A 21540-nucleotide genomic window follows, 5' to 3' on the forward strand; every position below is an offset into this window, starting at 1 on the left:
TGTCACAGGTGCAGGAGCAAGGAGATGACCTGACACTTCATTCGATCCTAACCAAGGAGGCCTAAGAATATTATGTCACCAGAAAAGAGCACTTAGCAATTATTGCTGCAGCCCATTAACTTTCATTCATAACTCTCTGGGAGTCAGTGCTTGATAATGACAGATTACAGATCTATGTGTTTGAAAGGAAATTTATGCTGCTGGAGAAATATTAAAACTATTATCTTAACATACAGCATTGCAACAGAAGCTGATATAGAAATACTAATCTGGTTTGTCATGGGGCCCATGCACATAATTCCTGCTATACAACCAAACAAAGGATTCAAGAGCCTGATGCAAAGGATAACCTTTTCAAACCTAATAAGAATGGTCATTATGGCTTGTGGATGCATGGAGTTGAAATGCAAAAGTCACAATGTACTTCTCATTAAGTAGATCTGCAACTCGAAACTTAACAAATCACAACATTGAAAATTCGGCCAAAGGGCATATGATCTTTAAGAGAAAGGAACTGAAGAAGGACGTCCAAGCTGTACTTAGTAATAGCATAAAAGTATCATTTTAAAATTATTTTTTCCCTCAGTGAAATACATTTCCAATCAATATCCTTAATGGTCACAGCTGGTAGTTTTCGTCACTGACATTGGAATCCTTTGAAACATAGTGTGAATTATATGACCTACAGCATGATTCAACGATAGATGAATGGCTTGGCCATATAGAAGCCGTAACAAACATTCAGCAGTCCTAATAATGGACTGCATAAGATTCAAAAACGTGGTGGAAGGCCTTCTAATTCTAGTCTTGCCATCCTAAAATGGATGCACAGAAATGAACACATCACTCTAGATTTGGTCTGACTGGAGCTTTATTCAACAGGAGCACAACTTGCACCTCTTTGAATTCGATCATCCTTGAGATGAAGGCTAACAATCCATGAGTCTTTTTAATTAATATTTGTATCTGCCTACCAATTTGTTTTAAAACAATCTCTTCACACAGACACCTAAATCTCTCGGCTGCTCCACAGTTGATGACTTCGCACAATTTTGATGTGCTAGTCTCTGAATGCAAATTCATTTGTTTAAAATTCCTTTTTCAACTATAGTAACAAAGGAGTTAATCTGTTGAGGTTTAATGCAATCAATGGCTTCAGTAAACTGGCAAAGGAATGAATTTGATATGAATGCATTGAGCATGTGAATGATAACATAGCTATCTGCCATTTCCAGGGGTGTACCTCTGAATTCCGATGATTGACACACAACAAAAAAATGGACCCACAGAGAGTCTTGAAGATAATTGTTTGCAACAATGTAAAAATCCTCGGCTTGGTCTAAAAATCTGGCTATCTGATGCTTGTTCAGAAACATTGGGCGAAATTCTCCCAAAATGGGAGAAATCGTCAAACTGCCGTAAAACCCAGGCGGGTTTTACGGCATCGCGCCCCTTCCCGACGGGGGACCGATTCTGGTCCCCCGTCGGGGCTAGCAGCCCGACGTCGGAGGCTCCGACAAGTCGGGCTTAACGAAAATCGTTAAGCCCGCTTGTCGGACTTAGCGCCGGCTGACGCGTCATATGACGTCAGCCGCGCATGCGCAGGTGGGAAGACTCCACCCGCGCATGCGCGGGTGACGTCATCGCTTTTTTGCGCGAAACCCGCGCATGCGCGGTCCGGGTTGCCCCTCAGCCGCCCCGCGTATTGATACTGCGGGGCGGCGGAAGGACAAATAGTGCGCGGGCATCGGGCCCGCTGCCCGCGATCGGTGCCCACCGATCGCGGGCCCATGGCACCCTTGGCACGGCCGTGGTACTGCCGTGCCAATCGGTGCCATGGTTATTTTTTTCCAGGTGGTCACGACGTTTTTACGAACGGCAGGACCAGGTGTGTTTGCCGTTCGTAAAAAGGTCGTAAAGGGCTGGGACTTCGGCCCTTCTAACAGCTGTGAATCGCTGCCGGCCGTAAAAAAACGGCGGCAGCGATTCGTGTCGGGATTTCGGCGGGGGGGGGGAGAATAGCGGGAGGGCGCCAAAAAAGTCGGGAAGGCCCTCCCCCTATTCTCCCAGCCGTCGTGGGGGGGGGGAGAATTTCGCCCATTACATTTCACAGAAGGAGGTGATTGGGCCAGTAGAGTCTTGGCCAGGTTTTTGAAAGAGCTATATCAACTTTCTTTCTTCTACGCTGTTCAGTCCTCATGCTCTACGGAATGTTTTTACAATATGGAACCACTTATGATATTATACACTCTGCTTCCATCACCATTTCTGGTCGGGAATTCCATGCCAAAGCAACCCTCTGGTGCCAAATGATTTATTTACTAATCTAAGGATCTCCAATTTTTGCTGAACCCTCATTGGGGGAGCTCATACTCGCTAAGGATTGTGGGAGTGCCCAGCCAATAGTAATCAGGCAGGTTATAACATGGATGTTTCCTAGTTAGCTCACTGAAACTCAGTGTTTTGCTCAAGTACCTTTATCTTTTTGCTGTTTTACCATCGTAAAGAGTTTGAGTTTATTTCCTAGCTATTCCCCTGCCCTTACCTTTCGATATAATTCATTCACTCTTTCAATATGTCGGAAATTTCCTGTAGAATCTGACAGGCGAGAAACACGCAGAGGATGCAAGGTAAGTTACAAAGAAAGAGATTTATTAAGATACACCACTAAACTCCCAAGTCACGAAGGGTCAGCCTTCCGGAGGCGGGGATTATACCGTGGAGCCTTCCCTGTTAAGAGGGAATCTCCGCCCCCAATTACCGGGAGAGTTCATACTCATTAAGAGTTAATGGGAACCAGATGGTGCACACTACTACTTCCCAGAGGGTCATAACACTCCTCTCCTCCCCTCCCTCCCACTCCCATGCTCAGAGAAATGGCTGATTTGCAGGACCCTTTGTCCGTTTTGCCTAGAGTTGGCATTCTGGCGTTGAAAGAGTTGGCCCAGGAGGCGAATACCTGATCAGTGAGCGGTGCTTTCATGCCGAGCATCGAGACTGGACTAGCAAGGCTGGTGATGAAGGAGGAGCGGACATTGACATTGGAATCAATGGCCGTGGATCTGTGTCTTCCTGTGGCTGGATATCCATGTCGGAGTCCAAGTTGGGATCTGGGAAAACGACCTGCTTGCTGTTGATGGTCAGAGGAGACGCTGGTTGTGGTGGAGGTTGTGGCTGGGGGATCCGCGAATCTGGACATTGCCAGCGGACACTGGCAACTCTTGGAGGCAGCTGCGGGTGTGGCCCATATAGCTGTTAGATTCCCGGCCCAATGCCCATGCAGAGTAAGACGCCAGCTATGTTTGGCGTAGCATGATCCCAGTATTCATGTAGCTCCATCGCTGGAATTCCAGACATAGATGGCGTCCCCTGGAGTGAAACTGCGGAGCGACCTCAGACATCTCGCGTTGGCTTCAGACTGCTCTTGATGCTGCTGGACCTTCTTCCCAATGTCCAGAATAACCAAGCTTAACTGTGTCGGAAGCGTCGACCCATGAGTAGGTCAGCCGGTGCCACTCTCATGGTCTCATGCGGTGTGGTCCTGTAACTAAACAGAAAACGGAACGATCGGGTTTCCCAGGTTCTGTTGGTCAGATTCTTCATTCCCCTCTTTAATGTTTGGATCGCCCGTTTGGCCAGTCCGTTTGAGGCTGGGTGATACGGGGCAGTCCACACAAGGCGGATCCCGTTCTGGCCACAAACGCCTCAAATTCCGCACTGGTGAAAGGGGCTCTGCTGTTGGACACTAATATCTCTGAGATACCATGTGTGCTGAAGGTGTATCGCAGGCGGTCCACAGTCGCCCTTGCGGTCATTACCTGTAACCTATCGACATAGAGCCACTTCGAATGGGCGTCTACACTATCAGGAACATCGATCCCTGGAAAGGACCAGCGAAGTCTATGTGAAGGTGCAACCATGGTAGGCCTGGTCAATCCTAAGGGGTACAACGGCGCCACTGGTGGAGCTGTCTCGTGTTCCTGGCATGGCCCACACCATTGGGCCAGCTTCTCTATACCCGTGTCGATGCCCGGCTACCAGATATAACTGCGGGTGAGCATTTTCATCTTGGACACACCCAGCTGTCCGTTATGGAGGTCCTGTGGTAAGGTGGCTCGCCCGCGTTCCTGGATGACCACTCTGGCCCCCCAAGCGAGAACACCTTCCTGCACGCTGATCTCTGGAATTTTGGAGGTGTCGGCCTTCAAATTGTCAGGTAGCGCCCTGTGCTGGGTCCCGTACATCACCATGTGGCAGACCCGGGATGACTGTGGGTCCTTCCGGGTCCATCCCTTTATTTGGGCCGCCGTCACCCACAATGAGTCCATGAAGTGTAGAGAATCCACCACCTCCTCTGCAGAGGGGGCGGTCGGCGGCCTTATGGGGTAAGGGAGGCTGCATAAGGCATCCACATGGGGGATCTTCGCACTGGGGCACTGTTCCAAGCTGTACTCCTATGCCCCCAGCAATAGGGCGCAACGCTGGATCCTGGCGGATGCGGTTGGGGGAATTGCTCGGTCTTCTATGAACAGGCCCAATAATGGTTTATGGTCAATGTAGACCATGAAAGTGTGTCCATAAAAGTATTGATGGAATTTACTGACTCCAAAGACGACCGCCAAACGTTCCTTTTCGATCTGTGCGTAATTACGCTCAGCGTTGGCGAGCGTGTGAGATGCAAATATGATCGGTACTTCTGATTCATCGGCCATGCGGTAGGCGACGATCACGCTCATCCCATAAGGGTATGCATCACATGTCAATAGCAGCGGCTTGGTGGGATCAAAGTGTGTTAGTAGTTTTGAGGGCGACAGCTGCCTTTTACCATGTCGAATGCCGACTGTTGAAATGGTGTCCAGTCCCACGGTTGATGCTTCTTTAGCAAGAGGTGGAGGGGACTGAGGAGGGCTGCCAGGTTCGGATGACATTCTCGTAATAATTCATTAATCTGAGGAAAGAGCGTAATTCCATCTGCCCGCCGGGGACTGGGGCCTGTTTTGTCACCTGCACCTTGTCCTCTACATGGTGCAATCCGTTCTGGTCCACTCGATACCCCAATTAAGTGACCTTAGGGGCATGAAAAACACATTTTTCCTGCTGGAGGCAGATACCCGCCTGCTCGAAATGCTGGAGGAACTCAGTCAGGTTCACCAAATGTTCCTCGTTGGAGGCCCGTTGATGAGGACGTCGGCCAAGAAGACAGCCACCCTGGGTAATCTCTGCAGGATGTTCTCCATCACATGCTGCAAAATAGCGCAGGTGGACGAGACCCAAAATGGCAACCGGGTATATTCATATAAAACCCCTGTTCACAGTGACAAACTGGCGGGAGTCCAGGTCCAGTATTAATTGTAGATATGCATGACTCGTGTCGAGTTTCGTGAACGTTCATCCTCCAGTCAACTTTGCATTGAGGTCCTCGCTGCGGGAGCCAGTTAGCGGTCCAAACGGGAACGCGGTTCAGCGTCATCTTATATTCCCCGCAGACACACACGGAACCATCTGGTTTGAGGACTGGCATGACCGGGGTGGCCTAATCGGCAAATTGTACAGGGCAAATGATCCCTAAGTGTTCGAGCCAGCCTCACAGAGGGCGTTGAATCTGTGGAGCTCACTGACCCTTGTGGAGTTGAATTTGAGTCATTAAATTATTTCAAGAGGAGATAGATATATTTGTGATAAAATAAAGTGGGCAGAAGGGACAGAGGGCAACAGGTGGGTAGGTGCATTTGTGACCAGGAAGAGATCAGCCATGATCTGATTGAATATCGGGGCAGGCTCGAAGGGCTAAATTGCCTATTTCTGCTCCTAATTCCCATGTTCCTATGTTATTAAGATGCACTATTAAATTCCCACCCGCTGCACCCAGGCCAGGGACCCTCCCAGAATGTGTGCAGGCTGGGAGAGGGGCGGGGTTCGCTTTGGGGGCCTTGGAGATTGGGACGCCATTTTTAAATGGCATCCCAATCTCTCACTACACTGGGGAGTTCCGGTGAGCAGAGATCCTCAGTCTGCAAAATGGGTCTATGGCCTTAGCCGCGCATTCCCCGCTGAGGCCCCTTTTTCTTTTTATAACTTTAGAGTACCCAATTAATTTTTTCCAATTAAGGGGCAATTTATCGTGGCCAATCCACCTACCCTGCACATCTTTGGGTTGTGGGGGGCGAAACCCACGCAAACACGGGGAGAATGTGCAAACTCCGCACGGACAGTGACCCAGAGCCGGGATCGAACCTGGGACCTCAGCGCCGTGAGGCTGCAGTGCTAACTACTGCGCCACCGTGCTGTCCCCTGAAGCTCCTTATTAACACGAGTCGCGTTGCATAGCCACGTGTTTCTCGGTACTGCGATCGCGAGGAGATAGGCGGCTAAATGCGCTGGCTATGGCACTCTGTTCCCATTCAGTTGAACCAAGCCCTGTATTTATTAAGTGTCTTTCACAACCACGAAACATCGCAAAGGGCTTTCCAAATGGGGTACTGTTGAAGTGTACCTGTTGTAATCCAGGAAAGACAGCAACCAGTTTATGCACAGCAAGTTCCCACAAACAGAGTATCAAAATGACCAGATAACCTGTTTCATGTAATGTTGCTTGAGGGATAATATTGGCCTGGACACCTGGCACAACTTCCCTGCTCTTCAAATATACACCCTGGCTTCTTTCACGTGCACCTTGCAGGGAAAGCAAAGCCTCAGTTTAACAATCAAAAGACAATTGCTCTGCACTGGAGTGTCAGCCTTGATTTTGGGTGTCAGACGCTAGACCCTGGAGTGGAGCTTGAACACATAAGATTCTACCAACAGAGTCACAGCTGGCACAATGCGGGCAATTCATGGAAATGAGAGTCCTGGGGGTGGAAACAAATGGCTGGAACATAAGAATGACAAGAACACAAGAATCCCCTTGAATGTGCTCTGTCATTTGTTAAGATCATAGCAGATCTGACTGCTGCCTGAACTTTACTTTCCTGTCTATCCCATATAGCCTTTCCCTTCCTTGGCAATCAGGAAACTGCCTAACTTAAGAATATTCAAAGACCCTGCCTCCATTGCTCCCTGGGCAGAGAATTCCACAGACCAACTGGAATATTCCACACGAGTCTTCTGGGCTGGGAATGATTATCTTCTCCAAGGTTCTCCTGGAGTACGAGGTCCCCATTGAGGGGCGGGGAACTCTACTTAGGTGTGTATAAAAGGTCAGCCAATAAGGCACTGACCACAAAGGGACCCGATTGCGATCTACCAGGAGTTGTATATAACGTAACTGTAAATAAACCAACGTTCTTTATTTTACTCAGTGTGGACTCCCCGTGTCCTTATTAAACTAACAACCCTCTGTCAGAAGAAATTCCCCTCAACTCCATTTTAAATGGGAGACCCATGATTTTTAAACTGTGCCCCCTATTCTCGTCTCTCCCACAAGGGGAAACATTCTCTCAGCATCCACCATGTCAAGTTCCCTAGGAATCTTATATGTTTTAATAAGACCACCTCTCATTCTTCTAACTCAGGACTCACAGTTAACACTCAAATATTGCACCTCAGCCTCATTCACAATCCAGTGATGCCAGCCACTAGTAATCCAGAGGCCCAGGCTAATGCTCTAAGAAATTGGCCCCATCACAGCAAATTGTGGAACTGTAATTCAATTAATAAACATTTGGAATTGAAACGGTGACCATGACAACTCTCATGGATTGTTCTAAAAACTAATTGGGTTCACTAATGTCCTTAAGGGAAAGAAATCTGACATCCTTACCTGATCTGGCCTACTTATAACGCCTGGCCCGCTGCAATGATTGACTCCTAGTCATTCACTGAATTGGCCGAGCGAGCCACTCAATTCAAGGTCAATTAGGGAGGGCTGCAAATGATGACCTTGCCCGTGGCCCCATAAAAGAATAAAGAAAATAAAATCATGGGGCGAAATACAACAGGGCCTGTGGAAACTGGTGTCACTAAGAATATTAAGAGTGATGGTACACCCTACTGTCTGACATGATAAGCAAGCTGCAGATAGTGTGACAGTGAACCCTCTGGCTTCCATCCCCATTCCCACTTCTGTCACCCCAGTTCCTTCCGCTTTGACTTTCTGCTTTCAGACACCCAGAAAATGCCACCTGCCCAGCCATGGCAACCCCAGGAGGAGGAGGCGAGCGAGAAACAGCACAACAGCTCTGAAGAGGGTAAGATTGCAGACTGGCTCTGCCAAGGGCGACTCAGGTGAGAGCCTCGATGGGGCGGCATGTGAGAGAATGTTGATGAGGAGAAACTTTGAGATGCTGGGTGTATCGGCAGGCCAGCCAAGCAGCCTCCTGTCACTACCAAGGAACTTCCAACTTGGCAGGGGGAATTTTGCAGACTTTGCCCTCTCCAAAGCCTCTGTCCCACCTCCCTGCTGTACTGGGGCCACAGGGACGCTGCAACTAATACCCTCATACCTGGTGCATCCTATGTGTGAACAGCTCACCAAATCATTTGCCCTCTCTGCAAGGATGTAGCAACACGTCCTGCCAAGTACAAAAACTCACTACAGCAACTCCAAGAACAATTTCCAGTACTTCTAGAGACTTTGCCATAGCTAAAGTTATTCTAAATTGCTTCACCTGCATGTTGGGTGCCTGGCCCTTAAAATTATTTTAGTGTTGAGACCCTGGTGACTATAGCAGAATACATTATTTAGTGAGCAGCATGTTGATTGGACCTCTGAGGTCCAAATTCACAAATGGAGCATCAAATTAGCTGGCAGGACTAAGAGGCAACATGACAGTACCAGTTCTGGGGCCTCCGGCTCAACCTGGGGTGAACTGTCCGGCATGCGGCATCGAACAAGCCTTGCCAGAAGCAGTTGGAGATACAGGCCAACACACTGAGAAGTGCCACAGATCCAAATTTCTCTCCTGGAAACATTTTTATTTCCTGAGCCAAAAATCAGGAAGCTTGGCAACAAAGATTTAACATTTGCATGGTTTGGGATATCATAAAATTACTGCTTTGATTATTGTTTCAATTTTAAATCAAAACAGACATGAGCCTGTGGCTTAGTGGTAGCGTCCATGGTCTGTAAATTAGAAAAGTTTGAGTCCCGCTCCAAACAGCTCCAGCAAGTTGGGATTAGAATGTGGCCTCCAAATACAGGGATACAGCGGCATTCTCAGGTTGGGACACAGTGACAATAAGCGATTTTCATTTCATTTCATTTCATGGTAGGATTCAAGGATTGGATTTGGGGCCCACTTCAGACTGCTAATTATATTGACCTGTACTTTCTGGGGTTAACCTTATGTCCTTTATAATCATGTGCCTAACATTTGCCATTCTCCAGTCCTCGATATATATATATATAAGGAGGCTTGAAAGATTATAGACACCACTACAATTTCTACCCTTAATTCTCTGTGCGTCGCCAGATGCATCCCACATTTTTCTGGTGTCTGATCAACTCTAAGTGCAACCAATCTTTCTAATGTCTCCTCTTTGCCAATTTTTATGCCCATCCAGTATCCCAATGATCTTCTGTTTCACTGTGACTTTAGCTGCACCTTCTTCCTTGATAAAGACAGTTGCAAGGTACTGAATTAGCCATGCCTAATGCCCCCAAGCATAAATCCCTTTTTAGGGCTGCTTATCAGCCCCACACCTCCTCTTATTCTCTTTTAATATAAAGAGAACAAACTACATTGCTCTGGGTCTGGAGTCAACAATCCTGAATTAATATCCAGCAGGGGTATCCAATGGACGTGGATAGTTCTGCCCCTGCTTCTCCACGTAAAGGGACGATGGTCCTCCTCGGCCTTGGTTAAGAGTACTTAAATAAAAAGCATGAGGGAAATAAAGGGAAAACACTTCAGCTACTCTTTGCTAGTAAGTGTCTCAAGAGTTGTTAAAAGTAAGGGAAGGACACAATGTACAGTTAAAGCCATATGTGATCAGTATGCATGCTTTTTTGGGAAACTGAATCCATCCCAATAGCTTGACAGCAGTTATGAATCTCAGGAATGGTTATCTGAAGGTAAACGGCACAGTCAGGTTGTTATAATGTCATGTATTACTCTGTAGATCTCATTTTGCGGTGAACATGGAGAACCAGAATATAGCCATTAGTAAACGCAGTCATAGGGCTCGATCGAACGGCCTCCTCGCATCCAATTTGGTGTAGAGGCCGTTAAAATCCCGCAGAGGCCTTCCGAACCATCTGAGAGTTAAGCTGGGGCATTGAGGGGAGGTAGTTTCCAGAGGCTGGGGGAGGGGATCAAGAGATCGGGCGACATTTAAAAATGGCGTCCCGGTCTCTTTCTGCAATGACAAGCTGAGCTCGGCAGTGCAGGAAGTGAGCTAAGTGGGACCTTGGTGGGGTGTTCCTTGCCGAGACCAAAATAAACAGAGTTCTGTTTGATAGTGGGGTCAATCTTGATATTGCAGATACCGAGAAACACCCCAGTGTACGTGCCCAAAATGGGATTCTGTTTTTTGGACATTAAATCACACCCAGAATGTAGCTAGAACACTAGAAATTAATGTTGAAATGAAGTTGGATTTAAAAAAAGCTCTGTTTCTGGGCAGTGTGGTGTTCTTTGGGTTTGTAAAACTCAGATGGATAAAGGCTGTAGTGTGCACAAAGAAGTACAAAGAAACACAAAGTTTTGAAGCTAATTTCATTGCACTATTCTCAATATAGTTCGAACATGATTCCTCAAGCTAGCGACACTATATAATATACAATTACTATCTGCACTATAACTAACTACTGTCTATAACACACAATCTCCCTTACCATCTCTAGACTCTCTGTTCACTATCTGCTCTCCCACTACACTCTCCCAGATGTCTGAGATGCATTCCCTTTTATAGGTTTGCTCCCCACCTCCATCTGGTGGTAGAGTAAAGTATCACATTAACTCTGTCACAGACATTACACATAATGTCACAGGCAGGAAGGTGAAATTAAGCTCTATGCTTGCAGATGTCAACAACAAGAATGAACTCAAGGCAATCTTCAGGTCCGATATAATTAAAATGGTGGACACCACAAATAACTCCTCAACTTTCACAAGGTAAGGCCAGCATTTTACTCCAGAAGATTGAAAGTAACAAATTTATTGTGCTTGATTTTAATTCCCTGCTGCCAGAAGAAAACTGGCAGGATTACCACCCTCTTCCCCCACCACCTCCCTTCCCACCACCCTCCCCATAGCCCACAAATAAACCTTGGGCTTTCCCTGTCCCAGGATTCATCATGCTCTTTGACCTGGATTCTCTTCCCACAACCTCCCTACCCCAGGGTCCCCGACAGACAGCCTATCTGGCATTGCGCTGCATCAGACATCGCTCTAGCCATCACCCTCAATCAGGGAGGCAGGCCCATGGCATTCTTTTCACAAACCCTTCATGCCTCCGAAATTCCGCACTCCTCCGTCGAAAAAGAGGCCCAAGCCATCGTTGAAACTGTGCAGCATTGGAGGTATTACCTGGCCGGCAGGAGATTCACTCTCCTCACTGACCAACGGTCGGTAGCTTTCATGATTAACAACACACAGCGGGGCAAGATCAAAAATGATAAAATCTTGAGATGGAGGATCGAGCACTCCACCTACAACTATCGCCCTGGTAAGCTCAACGAGCCCCCCGATGCCCTATCCCGAGGAATATGTGCCGGCGCACAGGTAGACCGACTCCGGACCCTGCACGACAATCTTTGTCACCTGAGAGTCACACGTTTCTACCATTTCATCAAGGCCTGCAATTTTCCCTACTCCGTCGAGGAAGTCAGGGAAATCACCAGAGACTGCCAGGTCTGTGCGGAGTGCAAAGCGCACTTCTACCAGCAAGACTGTGCGCGCCTGGTGAAAGCCTCCCGCCCCTTTGAACGCCTCAGTGTGGACTTCAAAGGGCCCTTCCCCTCCACCGACCGTAACACGTACTTCCTCAGTGCGGTCGATGAGTACTCCAGCTTCCCCTTTTCCATCCCATGCCCTGATATGACGTCTGCCATCGTCATCAATGCCATCAACACCATCTTCGCTCTTTTCGGCTTCCCTGCCTACATCCACAGCAACAGGGGATCCTCATTCATGAGCGATGAGCTGCGCCAGTTCCTGCTCCACAAGGGTATCGCCTCGAACAGGACGACCAGCTATAACCCCCGGGGAAATGGGCAGGTGGAGAGGGAGAATGGGACAGTCTGGAGGGCCGTCCAGCTGGCCCTACCGTCCAGAAATCTCCCGGCCTCCCGCTGGCAGGAAGTCGTCCCCGACGCCCCGCACTCCATTCGGTCGCTCCTATGCACTGCGACTAATGACACTCCCCATGAACGTCTCTTTGCCTTCCCCAGGAAGTCCACCTCTGGGGTGTCGCTCCCGACTTGGCTTGCAGCTCCAGGACCCGCACTCCTCCGTAAGCACGTACAACTCCACAAGGCGGACCCGTTGATTGAAAGGGGACAGCTACTCCATGCCAACCCACAGTACGCCTACATAGCGTACCCCGATGGCCGCCAGGATACTGTCTCCCTCAGGGACCTGGCACCAGCAGGTTCCACACACACACACCCCTCCGGCCCGACGCCACCCTCCCCTTCCCCAGCACACCCAGCCGCAACTCCCGCCCCAGGACAATCCGTCTTCCCCCAGCCCACACCCGAGGATTTCGGCACGCTTCCGGAGTCACTGAGGACCAGACCGACACTGGAATCGCCGCCACCACTGCGGCGCTCCCAGCAGCAGATCAAGGCTACGGACCGACTGAACCTGTAACTTGATCGGGACTCTTGAAACATCATCATTCTGTATAATTCTCCTCCACCCTGCTGGACTCAATTTTTTTTTCTCTCTGTATTTTAAAACATGTACGTGTATATAGTTCTCCACCATCCCCGCCGGACTCAATTTTAACAGGGGGTGAATGTGGTAGTCACCACTGATGTATATATTAGGTGATTTGTGGCAAGGCCCTGTACTACAGGTAGGGGGGTAGTTCCCTGCCTGCTGGCTCCGCCCAGTAGGTGGAGTATAAATATGTGTGCTCCCCGTACAGCAGCCATTTCGCCAGCAGCAGTAGGAGGCCACATGTCTTAGTGTTTTAAAGCCTCGATTGCAGTCAACTCTCGTCTTTGTGTAATTGATCGTGCATCAGTGGATATTGTGGCAAAAAGTTCAACGGTCCTTTGCGTATTTTTCAGGCACGAAATGGACACCTAAGCAACGTGGCAGCAGGACATTTCTGAAATGCACTTCCCTCCATTTTGGTGATGGCAGAAAAAGAGGTACCTGTAATGACTTAGACCAAACCTTTGAGATTGGCCAATTGGAATATGAGTTCCCTGATTAGCAGGCCAATGAGGAAACCTCTTTTTTGTATAAAAGTGTCAGATCCTTTGCACTCCCAGTGTAGATAACAAGCTGAGTGCAGATGGTCATACTGCTGTTAGTTTTGTTAATAAAAAGGATTCTGGTGAAGAGAGCTCTACTCTGTGGACCTATTACAGTACCCAGTGCCTATGTGATGGAACCATCAATTCTACGGACACGTGCTTGTAGGATTAGAATAGCAGTTTTAATATACTTACAACAAAGCCAGCCTGTTAGCCGTTGAACTTTCGATGGACTGGCTGGCTGGCCCTGTCGCACGGATCTTTATACAGCAGCTCCCGGGGGGAGGAGTTCTGGGCGGAGCCAAGGGGGTAGCCCAGTACAAACTCTCGAGTACTCCCAGAGCTACTCCCCTGGTGGTCAGGTAGTGCAACTGCACTTACAATATCGGTACATATATACAATGGGAACAGAGTGACATTGGTAACTTATAACACCGTGTGAATCTCATTCACCACACTATGTCTGAAGCAAAACCTTTTGCCTGTGCAAAAAGGAGATCTGGGGCTGGATTCTCCCCTACCCGGTGGGGCGGGGGTCCCGGCGGGATGGAGTGGTGCGAACTTCTCCGACGTCGGGCCGTCCCAAAGCTGCGGATTTCTCCGCACCTTTAGGTGCCAAGCCCTAACCTTGAGGGGCTAGGCCCGTGCCGGAGTGGTTGGCGCCACACCAGCCGGCGGGAAAGGCCTTTGGCGCCATGCCAGCCGGGGCCGAAGGGACTTCGCCGGCCGCTGACGTCATCCTCGTGCATGCGCAGGGGAGGGGGTCACTTCCGCGTTGGCCATCATGAAGTCTATGGCCAACGCGGAAGGAAAAGAGTGCCCCCACGGCACAGGCGCCCGCCGATCGGTGCACCCCGATCGCGGGCCAGGCCAACGTGGGGGCACTCCCCAGGGCTAGATCGGCCCCCCCCCAACACCCCGGAGCCAGCCCGTGCCACCAATCCCTCCGGTAAGGGAGGTGTTTTGATTCACGCCGGCGGGACCGGCATTACAGCAGCGGGACTTCGGCCCATCGTGGGCCGGAGAATCGTGGGGTGGGGCCCGCCGACATGCGCGGCGCAATTCCCGCCCCCGCCAAATCTCTGGTGCCGGAGACTTTGGGAGGCGGCGGGGGCGGGTCGGAGAATCCAGCCCCTGATCACAGTTTGAGACTCTCTACGCAAAGTTGGAACCAGTCCACATCGTGTCAGTTGGGTCAGCCAGTCTGTATTGTTGTTTACTCTTTATATGCACAAATAAGTATAATCACATTCACCTGCACTGATCCAATAACGTCTCATCCCATTTTGATATAGTTTTTTTAATATCAAGTAGTGTGAAAGATGCTATTTTGTGCATTTCAAGACATAAGCGATTTATACCACAAACACTGCGGTGGTAGCTGCTACTTCACTGATTTTGTTTAATATCTACACATTATGTTTCTAATAATGCAATCCATAGTAATAATAATTCATTGAATTATTCATTACAGCTTTTATTACATTGCTGTTCAGTGTTGTGAATACTAATAGCAAAGTCTGAGGCGTAGAAGCATTATTTCAATGGATTGGGAAAAGTAACAGCGTCCCGATGATAAATGTGGGCTATATTGATACACTGAACATCAGGAGGCATGTGTCCCAACCGTTCCCACTTCCTGATGTGCAGTTCATTTCACAAAGTAGCAGTTTTGTGTTTAAAAAATAAACAATTTATATTCCATCACACAATCCATTGTGTGTGACCCTGTCAGATGGCTTTTATAAATCAAGCTGGTTAAGGGAAATGCCAGTTTATAACAATCAGAAATGTTCCTTGTTCCGGGCTACAGCACTGCAGGGTAGAAGTTGGATGACCTTGCCGCATTATTTGCCAGATCTGTTGCCACCTACCTCATTTCTTCAAGCTTGCAGGCTGTTTGCTCAAGATATTTTCAACTTTGCAGCTCAGCTGACACATCACTTATGAGCATGAATGTATCAGTGGATGTCTCGCTGCAATAGCTCAGCCCAATCACAATCCACCATGTGAAACATGCTGGTGTAAATTGGCTACTGTGCACTACCGCCTGCGAAAAGCTCTGTGTTCTGATTAGACTCAAGATTACATATTCTTTGCCTAGTTCACCGCAGAGAGGTTCAGTGCAATTCAAACACTCTCAATAAAGTGACACGTGCTGTGGTTCCTTGGATGGAACCTGCTCCCGGAGGACCGCAGTTTAATGCTCCATTGCACAAAGAGCACTAACAGATGAACAGCAAAAAAAAACCCTCAGATAAATTGTGGACAGCTATATTTGAGTGCCTCTATTCCAGAGCTTCTTATCTGCAGACAGTGCGTTTGTTTTACCTATATAGAGATAAAAGCAAATGGCAAGCTGCTTCACTGAGTTCCCATCGGGTGATTGCTAGCTTTCTCGATAAAGAATGAAAAAGGCCCTTTATTATTTAAGTGAATATGACAAACAGCAAATCAAGCTGTAAAACTGTCTTCTGGAGCAGAATTCATCTGCCTATTACACAGCCACCAAGCTGCTTGCTGCACATTAAAGTTCCTGGCAGACTTCTACTTTTTGTCTTGTGGGCAGTAATGAAATAATCGTAGCTAATCCAAAGATGATACAGACACACGAGAATGCTTTCAAAGCGGTTATTTCTTTAAAGGCCTTCTGCATTAAAAAGGAGCCTGTGATTTATTTTGGAGAGAGAGAGACTTTAGTCAAAGCAAAAGTACAGTCTCAATTTCCTTTATTTTCAAATAATCAACGTTTTCTCGTTTTAAAATAATATGACAAAGCATTTCCTGAGACCAAATAGCAAAATGCAACCATGGAGCGTTAGTCAGTCTATGCACAATGTTAATTGGGCAGAGGAGTCCGTTGTTCTTCACTTGAAAAGACGCCACAGCATTTGTGTGGTTCAAGATTTATTTTGTCGCTTGTTACATTTTTAATTATTGCATTACAAATGCAAGCATTATTTCTTACCTTGTTCAGCCTCCCCATGGAATCACCTCAGTTACTGCACCTGTAATTATGAAATTATACTGGATTAGAAGATGCTGAGTAACATCTCAGAGAGAAGAAACTGCACAAAGAAATGACACTGGTCACTGACAGCTCTTGGCTAGGTTGCTGTTTATATCTTTGAGTGTGACCTTTAACAGATGGCTGCCTCCGCCACATTCCCCAAATCAGATTCATTTTTGGCACGTTTCATCCTTTCGAAACAACTGGACCAAATTTCATTTGAGTGTGAGCCTTGTCAACAGCTTCATTGGGTTTCCCCCACAACCTGACAATTGACACATTCACTGCCAGCACAAGAAAACACAACCATTATTGTCCTGGCTAAGGAACTACTATAATTCCATGTAAAGAAAGCTACCTGGACAGTTCTTGACTGCCAGACATCATAATAACCATTGCCATTTGATTGCTACTGGAAATCATGACGATGTTTTAAAAAAAAGTAGATATGATTTGCTGTAAGGTTGTCTAGAATGGAACAGAGTTAAAAAAAAAACAGTAGACACAATCAAGAGGTAATCTCTTCCAGCACAAGTGACAGAATAGTATCCGTCACTTCAATACCTGTGAAAAAGTAATTGTTAGTCAGGAACTGTGGTCGGCTTGCTGGAGACTTGGGGTTCAATTCTTCTGCTGTGCTGCCTTCTGATTCTCGGACGAATCTGCCCAAAGTGTGCAATGGCCAGCCGCACAATATTCCTGACAAAGTGTCACCTAGTTAAGCTTTCAATGTAGAGTTAACAAACAACATGCAGCTGCTGTGCCTTTGACAACTCAAATTACAAAATTATAATGAAGACGAATAACGCTGTAGACAAGGCCACACGCATTTCATTCAGAGGTGAAATTGCAAACTGATGAAATGCTGTGCTGTTGCTAGGCAGCCATCGGCAGGTAGGGAACGCGCTCTCCTCCATATTCTGCCTCGAATACAATTTCAAGACAAGGAGTTATACGTCCTGCCTTTTCTGGAACATTTCCAGCCATTCCATTTTAACACTCCCAGTAATTAATAAAATTGGAATATTTTTGTGAGTTTAAAGTGTATTTTGGATCACGAGTAACAACAACTTGCACTTACATAAGCATCCTTTATCCTCGGAAAAATCCCTTCACAGAGGTATCATTAAACACAAATTATTAAAGAGCCACAATGAATAAGATAATAGGAGGGGCAAGAGAAAGCTTGGTAGATGAGGCAGGTTTTTAGGATGGTCTTAGTGAAGCAGTTGAGCAGTGAGATTTAGTAAGGTAATCCCAGAATCTAGGAACTGGGCAGCTGAAGACACAACTGTGAACAGAGGCCGGAATTGGAGGAAGACAAAGTTCTCAGAGGTTTGCATTACTGGACAACGTTACAGAGATAGGGATGGGTAAGACTGTCACAGCACCTTGGGCTAGTACGCAGTCAATTCAAGCCCAACTTGACCCAGAGTTGCAACACAGGTGAAATTAGATTTTGTTTAAAATACCTGAGATCCTTGGTTGCGCATAATAAGCTACAGTCACAAGGTTTGTAACTTTAAAACACAATTAACCATTTAGTATGCACAGTATTATAATTAAATGGGCAGAAAATATAACTGACTATCTACTATCCCTTTCCAACTCTCTCTACACACATATGCACAGACAAACAACACAGAGGGGAAAGAGAGGTGGAAAGGGAAAGAAAATTTAAATACAAATAAAAGGATAAGGATCTTTGATGCACTGGGATGACTTCCAGCCAAAGTCTTTCTGAAGTTCTGGCTTTCGTTTTGGTACTTCTTCATTCTAAGCTTGATATGGTTTTCTCTGACAAGGTTGTCTACTTTCTCTGCAGACTCAGTGTAATTTCAGGTTCACAGCAAAGGATGTGCTGGGCACTAACTGCTTTCAGTACAACAGAACAGTTATTTCACATTAGCAAGCAGGGGAGCGCGGGCGAGTGATCTTTTCATTTCCAAGGTCTAAGCACTTCTGTTAAGTTCTCTCAGAAAGCATCACACATGAACCAATCACTGACTGTCGCCAGGCAGAACCCTGCCCCTGTCAAACGCACCGGTTGCCAGTTAACCAATCAAGCCTGGCAGCACGGTGGCGCAGTGATTGCACTGCAGTCTCACGGCGCCGAGGTCCCAGGTACGATCCCGGCTCTGGGTCACTGTCCGTGTGGAGTTTGCACATTCTCCCCGTTTTTGCGTGGGTTTCGCCCCCACAACCCAAAGATGTGCAAGGTAGGTGGATTGAGCACGCTAAATTGCCCCCTTAATTGGAAAAAATGAATTACGTACTCTAAATTCTTTTTAAAAGTCATGGACTCTGCTTCATTTTGGGGCCTTGCCGAGGAACATGGTGAGCTGAATTTAGTGCTGATAAAGTTGCAGGAAAGGAGATATTTGTATGAGCTCCAGTCTACAGAGGCCAGGTCATTGGAGGCTGGGCACGAGAGAATTGGTAGAGTTGAATTTGGAGGTGACAGAAGTATGGATAAGCATTGAACATAGAACATAGAACAATACAGCGCAGTACAGGCCCTTCGGCCCACGATGTTGCACCGACATGGGAAGTCAAAAACTAAAGGCCATCTAATCTACACTATGCCATTATCATCCATATGCTTATCCAATAAACTTTTAAATGCCCTCAATGTTGGCGAGTTCACTACTGTTGCAGGTAGGGCATTGCACGGCCTCACCACTCTTTGCGTAAAAAACCTACCTCTGACGTCTGTCCTATATCTATTACCCCTCAATTTAAGGCTATGTCCCCTCGTGCTAGCCATCTCCATCCGCGGGAGAAGGCTCTCACTGTCCACCCTATCAAACCCTCTGATCATTTTGTATGCCTCTATTAAGTCACCTCTTAACCTTCTTCTCTCTAACGAAAACAACCTCAAGTCCATCAGCCTTTCCTCATAAGATTTTCCCTCCATACCAGGCAACATCCTGGTAAATCTCCTCTGCACCCGTTCCAAAGCTTCCACGTCCTTCCTATAATATGGCGACCAGAACTGTACGCAATACTCCAAATGCGGCCGTACCAGAGTTTTGTACAGCTGCAACATGACCTCATGGCTCCGGAACTCAATCCCTCTACCAATAAAGGCCAACATACCATAGGCCTTCTTCACAACCCTATCAACCTGGGTGGCAACTTTCAGGGATCTATGTACATGGACACCAAGGTCCCTGTGCTCATCCACACTGCTAAGAATGTTACCATTAGCCAAATATTCCGCATTCCTGTTATTCTTTCCAAAGTAAATCACCTCACACTTCTCTACATTAAACTCCATTTGCCACCTCTCAGCCCAGCTCTGCAGCTTATCTATGTCCCTCTGTAACCTGCAACATCCTTCCACACTATCTACAACTTCACCGACTTTAGTGTCGTCTGCAAATTTACTCACCCAACCTTCTGTGCCCTCCTCTAGGTCATTTATAAAAATGACAAACAGCAACGGCCCCAGAACAGATCCTTGTGGTACGCCACTCGTAACTGAACTCCATTCTGAACATTTGCCATCAACCACCACCCTCTGTCTTCTTTCAACTAGCCAATTTCTGATCCACATCTCTAAATCACCCTCAATCCCCAGCCTCCATATTTTCTGCAATAGACGACCGTGGGGAACCTTATCAAACACTTTACTGAAATCCATATACACCACATCAACTGCTCTACCCTCGTCTACCTGTTCAGTCACCTTCTCAAAGAACTCGATAAGGTTTGTGAGGCATGACCTACCCTTCAGAAAACCATGCTGACTATCCCTAATCATATTATTCCTATCTAGATGATTATAAATCGTATCTCTTATAATCCTCTCCAAGACTTTACCCACAACAGACCTGAGGCTCACCAGCCTATAGTTACCGGGGTTATCTCTACTCCCCTTCTTGAACAAAGGGACCACATTTGCTATCCTCCAGTCCTCTGGCACTATCCCTGTAGCCAATGATGACATAAAAATCAAAGCCAAAGGCTCAGCAATCTCTTCCCTGGCTTCCCAGAGAATCCTAGGATAAATCCCATCAGGCCCCGGGGACTTATCTATTTTCACCTTGTCCAGAATTGCCAACACTTCTTCCCTACGCACCTCAATGCCATCTATTCTAATAGCCTGGGTCTCAGCATTCTCCTCCACAACATTATCTTTTTCCTGAGTGAATACTGACGAAAAGTATTCATTTAGTATCTCGCTTATCTCCTCAGTCTCCACACACAACTTCCCACCACTGTCCTTGACTGGCCCTACTCTTACCCTAGTCATTCTTTTATTCCTGACATACCTATAGAAAGCTTTTGGGTTTTCCTTGATCCTACCTGCCAAAGACTTTTCATGTCCCCTCCTTGCTCGTCTTAGCTCTCTCTTTAGATCCTTCCTCACTTCCTTGTAACTATCAAGCGCCCCAACTGAAACTTCACGCCTCATCTTCACATAGGCCTCCTTCTTCCTCTTAACAAGAGATTCCACTTCTTTGGTAAACCACGGTTCCCTCGCTCGACCCCTTCCTCCCTGCCTGACTGGTACGTACTTATCAAGAACATGCAATAGCTGTTCCTTGAACAAGCTCCACATATCCAGTGTGCCCAACCCTTGCAGCCTACTTCTCCAACCAACACATCCTAAGTCATGTCTAATGGCATCATAATTAGAATTAGAACAGTACAGCACAGAACAGGCCCTTCGGCCCTCGATGTTGTGCCGAGCAATGATCACCCTACTCAAGCCCACCCTATACCAGTAACCCAACAACCCCCATTAACCTTATTTTTTAGGACACTAAGGGCAATTTAGCCTGGCCAATCCACCTAATCCGCACATCTTTGGACTGTGGGAGGAAACCGGAGCACCCGGAGGAAACCCACGCACACACGGGGAGGACGTGCAGACTCCGCACAGACAGTGACCCAGCCGGGAATCGAACCTGGGACCCTGGAGCTGTGAAGCATTTATGCTAACCACCATGCTACCGTGCTGCCCCTTCCCCCAGCTATAACTCTTGCCCTGCGGGGTATACTTATCCCTTTCCATCACTAACGTAAAGGTCACCGAATTGTGGTCACTGTTTCCAAAGTGCTCACCTACCTCCAGGTCTAACACCTGGCCTGGTTCATTACCCAAAACCAAATCCAATGTGGCCTCGCCTCTTGTTGGCCTGTCAACATATTG

The 21540-nt window shown here is 47.4% G+C and overlaps 1 protein-coding gene across 7 annotated transcripts in view; it reads right to left on the bottom strand.

Annotated features, from left to right (window-relative positions):
• The window catches only part of mgat4c (mgat4 family member C), a 432470-nt gene that overhangs the window by 343589 nt on the left and 67341 nt on the right, over nucleotides 1-21540 (bottom strand). For 6 of the 7 annotated variants that reach the window (XM_038780727.1, XM_038780733.1, XM_038780721.1 and 3 more), the window contains exon 2: nucleotides 16338-16377. The gene's annotated coding sequence lies outside the window, so the exon portion shown is untranslated. Of the gene's footprint in view, nucleotides 1-16337; nucleotides 16378-16943; nucleotides 17036-21540 lie in introns of those variants that run through there. The other variant, XM_038780722.1, reaches the window with a different exon arrangement.

This window comes from Scyliorhinus canicula, chromosome 20, assembly GCF_902713615.1.
Source record: "Scyliorhinus canicula chromosome 20, sScyCan1.1, whole genome shotgun sequence".
Lineage (NCBI taxonomy): Eukaryota > Metazoa > Chordata > Chondrichthyes > Carcharhiniformes > Scyliorhinidae > Scyliorhinus > Scyliorhinus canicula.